The following is a 6261-nucleotide window of genomic DNA, read 5'->3' on the forward strand; positions in this document are numbered from 1 at the left end:
CTCAAATGCTTTTGCCATATGTCATGAAAATGCACAAGATCCTTTCCCATGGGCTTCAGAAAATATCTTTCTTATCTAAGCGAAGCATATACAGTGAAATTCTGTCAAAATCATACAGCTGATAGCCAAGAGGCCCCTCTGTTTAATAAGAGTAGAATGGTTTAGGCATTATGGGTAATTTTTGAGAAATCCATATCGGTAAATATTCAGTATGACTTTATGAGAAAAGTATACACTGAAATCTTAACAAAATCATACAGTTGACAGCCAAGAGGCCCCTCTGTTTAATGACAGTAGAATGGTTTAGGCATTATGGGTAAATTTTGAGAAATCCATATCAGTAATTATGTAATATGACTTTATGAGAAAAGTATACAGTGAAATTCTACCAAAATCATACAGCTGATAGTCAAGAGGCCCTTCTGTTTAATGGCAGTGGAATGGTTTAGGCATTATGGGTAATTTCTGAGAAATCCATATCGGTATATATTTAGTATGATTTAATGTGAAGAGTATACAGTGAAATTCTACCAAAATCATACAGGTAATAACCAAGATGTCCCTCTGTTTGATGACAGTAGAATGGTTTAGGCATTATGGGTAAATTTTGAGAAATCCATATCAGTACATATGTAATATGAGTTTATTAGAAAAGTACACAGTGAAATTCTACCACAATCATACAGCTGATATCCAAGAGGCTCCTCTGTTTAATGACAGTACAATGGTTTAGGCATTATGGGTAATTTTTGAGAAATCCATATTGGTAAATATTCAGTATGAGTTTATGAGAAAAGTACAGTGAAATTCTACCAAAATCATACAGTTGATAGTCAAGAGGCCCCTTTGTTTAATGACAGTGGAATGGTTTTTAACCATTATGGGTAATTTTTGAGAAATCCATATCAGTAAATATGTAATATGTGTTTATGAGAAAAGTACACAGTGAAGTTCTACCAAAATCATACAGCTGATAGCCAAGAGGCCCCTCTGTTTAATGACAGTACAATGGTTTAGGCATTATGGGTAATTTTTGAGAAATCCATGTCAGTATGTATGTAATATGTGTTTATGAGAAACGTACACAGTGAAATTCTACCAAAATCATACAGCTGATAGCCAAGAGGCCCCTCTGTTTAATGACAGTACAATGGTTTAGAAATCCATATTGGTATGTATTCAGTATAAATCCATGAGAATATTATACAGTGAGGTCCCTCTGTTTAATGACAGTAAGATGTAATCTGTATTTCTACATGTCCACCAGGATTACTATTCAAAGTCAGTTAAGTGTTTATAGAAAAGTATAAAATACGTAAATATATGAAATAATCAAAGCGTGTTTTGCCTCTTTAAAGTGATTTAAAACGAAATATATTCCTAATGGCTTGTTAATTTTAGCCCGTTTAATCCATTTTAGCATTGCGTGCATTTATTTATTAACAGAGACATCGCTGCTCAAACGCGGGTTTCAGAGTCTCTATCTGTCCCAAAGCGGATGTGGTGTTCTCCGCAATGAAAAACCGTAATGACGCGCGTATACGTGCATTCGGATTTGAAGCGCGGATGGCTTGACCGTCAATTTCCAAAGTGCGGATAGCTTGACTCCAGTAAACATTTCGACTAGACAAGGCTAGTGCTACATATCGATTTCCTTTACACCACAAATGTCGTTTGGGAGGTAGATCTTCGTATCCACAATTTTCTTAGTCAAACAATTTGTTCCACTTTACGTGTCGGTTCACGAGTCCTTTCTTATTTCCCATTTTATCCATTTAAAACACACGACCAAGTGTACATAATATCACTAAAGCAGCTACCTACTAGAGTAGGTAGTCCGGGTGAGCGTGAGGAGTTTGGTGTGTTCTCCCCATGTCTGCGTGGGTTTCCTCCGAGTGCTCCGGTTTCCTCCCACAGTCCAAAAACACACGTTGGTAGGTGGTTTCAGGTACTCAGCAAGTGGGTGCAAACCAGCAAGTGGGAGGGGCGTACGCAGCAAGTGGGTAGAAACCAGCAAGTGGGGGATCTATATGTTTTGTGGGAAGGCGAATGTAGGAAAAGCAGCCTTTGTGATTTGAAAAAAGGGCATAGTTTCTCTCCAACAGAACTAGATACCCTCTACTAGTTATATAGTTTAAAATATTAGGTTTCAGTGAAAACGAAATACATAGCACTTCTGATATTTTAATTATATATTTTTGATAATCTGATTACGGGGTGAACTGCAAACTTATGAAATCCATTAGGTCTCTCATGTCTACAATCATTATTTTAATTTGATTACAGAACTATAGGACTGTATTATTTGTTTTGTACTCAGCACAATATTGGATTATAATCAGTTTAAATGTGTAAACTCTTATGTAACACTATAGAAAATGGCCCACTGTTCAAATAAATATTTAAAACAGCTCCTTTCCATAAATAAACATGGGAGAAATGGTGCTAATAATTTGCAAATAATCATAATATTCAGCAAACCTACCAAGAGCACTCAGTCATAGTGGGTGTATATGACAGTATAGTCAGTGCATGTAGCTACAAGTTAGGTGAGCTTAATAAAATGGAAGTTCGCTGTAATTTAGTTATGGTATAATGAATTCCAAGATAGTGGTGCAACCTTTCAGGAAATTTGGCTCAACTTAAAACTAAGAATATAATTAGACATTCAGAGAAGTTCACTGTACTTCATCTAGTTCCTTTGCATTGTTTTAAATGATTCTTTATAGAAGTATGTCCTGGTTGTAGAGTATTATGTATTACTCTTTACGTTCAGATGATCACATATGCTTTGATTTGGCATCAGAACCAGGTCCTGGAACACCCTACTCACAAAATTAGTTGAATCAAGTTTGCTTGAACAGGTAGAATAGGATCAGAGTTGGATAACACTGGCTTAGATTGTCAGAAAGCCTCCCTTTCTTCTTACCTGGATTGTGCATGTGAATTTGTAGAAGGACTATCATTCATTCATTCATTGTCTGAAACTGCTTATCCAATTCAGGGTTGCGGTGTGTCCAGTCTGGAGCCTAACCTGAATCACTGGGTCCAAGGCCAGTCCCTCACAGGGTGACACACACACACACATTCACACTGAGTTGCCAATCCACCTACCAACTCCTCACAGACAGTCACATGGAGTGTGGCTAAAACCCACAACCTGGAGGTGTGTGACTGAAACACTACCTGCCGCACCGGCGTGCCACCCGAAGGGCTATCAATTTATTTTAATATAGTTAATTTATTCTGTTTCATTTATTTCAGAAACACACCATGTGTACAAATATTTGAGGACAAATTTGCAATGAATATATTCTACATTAAGTTGCAACCGTTACTAAGACAGATGTGCAGACGTGCACACACTGCCTCTCTAATCCCTGTAGAGAAATACTGACAATAGAATTGGATTCTCTGGAGTAGAGAAATATGAACCTAATGCCAGGTGAAGAATATATAGCACCCCAGCACTGGGCTGCCCATATGTACTGTCATGTCTCTTGTTAGGAAGTGAGTAGTAGCCTATATGTAAGCAAACATTATCATTTTCAGTACATGTGGTCTCAGTTAAATGGTTATTCTCTTTTTATTGCAAGAATTTTACATATTAAGCCAACCTCAAATAAGTCTGTAAATCACATAATGCTGAAAATGTACTCCATATAATGTACTCAATGTTTACAAGGTACAACATTAACAATGAAAACAAAACATTTATTACATGGTCACTAGGCATACAGCTGTACTACAAAATATACAATAATCTAACACAATATCCCAAAGAACTCACTAACATTCTCTTAAACTTCCAAACAATGCTCAAACAGAGTAATTTGGGCTGCATTAGTTATACAAATTTGTTAGAAGAAAGAAAACAACTAGGATACCTATTTTGTGCAAGGGCATTTTACACAAAGCAGGACATCAAAGTTAACCAGACAACCTTCTAAAAGTCAAACTATACACACTGTCTGAACTGTGGTGTATAAGGTGCCCTGCAGTCTAGTATCTGTGCCTTAAGAATTGAGGTGAGGGGCCCTACAGTCCAGTTTACATGCCTTAAAATATCTGGGGTGAGGGGCATGGCGTAACCACAAACATCGCATTGACCCTGAGACCCTGCTCATCAACACAAGCTTTTAGAAACAGCTTCATATCAGCCCTGTTTTTAAAAACAAATAAAAAGGGTTCTTCCTCGCCCACTTGGAGCTGTACCACCCACTTGGAGCTGTACCACCCACTTGGAGCTGTACCACCCACTTGGAGCTGTACCACCCACTTGGAGTTGTACCACCCACTTGAAACTGTACCTCCCACTTGGAGCTGCCTCCGGCCTGCAGAGATACCCTTCTCAGTGGTTTGGTGGCTCAAAAGTGTCCATAGGTGTGTGTGTGTGTTGCCCTGTGAAGGACTGGTGCCCCCTCCAGAGTGTATTCCTGCCTTGTGTCCAATGATTCCAGGTAGGCTCTGGACCCACCGCTACCCTGAACTGGATAAGTGGTTACAGATAATGAATGAATATATTTAGAATCAGGTGCACCGCATCAGCTGCAAATGAGGCCTTCTGAGGCCTTCAGAAAGAAGGTTATAGACGTACATGAGTCTGAGAAGGGATGTAAAAAGATCTCAAACAATTAGAAATCAGCTATTCCACTGTCCAGGAAATCATTTACAAGTGGAGAACATTTAAACCAGCTGCCAATAAGGCGAGGTCGGGCCATTCTAACAAGTTCAGTCCAAAAGCAGACCAGCACAGCATTTGAGCACAAGAACCCCATTTCAGTTGTGAAGCACGGAGGTGGAAATGTCATGGTTTGGAGCTGCTTTGCTGCAGCAGTGCCTGCAAGCTCTCCATCATAGAATCTACTAGGGCTGGGCAATTAATTGAAATAGAGTTTTGGAACTTCTTATTGGCATAATATTGTCTATATCAATTATATATTTTATTTATTGTTCATGTACTGTCCCGATGCCTCCATGCAGCGGTCACGTTAGAAAACAATCCCAGTTTTAATACTGGAGCATATTTACAGCACAAGCCTCGTCACTAAACTATGAGGGTTAAAAATAGCAAACAAAAACAAAATAATCGTCCATTAATTGTAATAAAATCTACAATTAATTGTGATGTTGATTTGCGCTCATATCACCTAGCACTAGAACCTACTATGCATTCTTCACTGTATCAGAGGGTGTATTGAGGAAAGTGTCCAAAAGCTGAAACTGATGTGGATGTGGACCCTGCAACATGACCATGACCCAAAACATTCCAGTAAATTCACATGTAAATTGCTCAAAAGTAAGAAATGGAGTTCTGGAATGGCCGAATCACAGCCTGGAACTTAACAGACAGGATTTGTTACATGTAAATTGTTTCATGGGCACAACCCACATACTCAGCTCTACTGCTAATCCCACAAATGCATGTTCCTTACAAATGTGGCACCATTGAAAAGGGAAATTAACAGGCTTTTCAACTGTATAAGATGTATTGCCAAGAAGCATTGTTACAGCAAAGAAATAATCTACCAAACACAAATTTCTATATAAAAATTTATAATAATATTAGAAATAACCAGACGTTGTGAATATTCAACGCTGACATTCAGTGTTTAAACAAACACAATTTTATGACTTAAACTCTGCACTTTGGGATATTATATTTGTACTACACCTTCTGTAATATCAATTGCAGATTCTTGATAATCTGACAATTAAAAAATAAAAATGCCATAGGAAATATACCCCAAAGTTGCGATAGGAAAGTCTCAAAATCCAAAAACCTGCGAGAGGAAATGAACAAATACATGTCACTTAAAACACGTGGATTAGAAATGTACTCCTGTGTGGTTAGTGGAGCTGATAAAATGGACAATGAATGTAGACACAATCTAGATGTTCCTAATCTAGTGATAGTTCAAACACGGTGGGGTGATTGGAATGACCACTTCAGAGCAAGAGGAAGAATCATTGAGAGGAATGAAGACCCAAACAGGAACCCATTCTCCTCTGGTCCTTCACCAGGCTTTCAGTAATGTAGAGTACTCTTGCTGTGAGGAGCAGACAGAGTATGATATTCTCTTTTAGTGTCTTTTTTTTTGTGTGTGTCTTTCCATACACCAGGGATCTGGGATTAGGGAAAAAAAAAAAAAAATATATATATATATATATATATATATATATATATATATATATATATATATATATATATATATATATATATATATTAATTATATAATATAACAAAAACTGCAAAAAGAA

The sequence above is a fragment of the Hoplias malabaricus genome, chromosome 7 (assembly GCF_029633855.1).
Source record: "Hoplias malabaricus isolate fHopMal1 chromosome 7, fHopMal1.hap1, whole genome shotgun sequence".
Taxonomy (NCBI): Eukaryota; Metazoa; Chordata; class Actinopteri; order Characiformes; family Erythrinidae; genus Hoplias; species Hoplias malabaricus.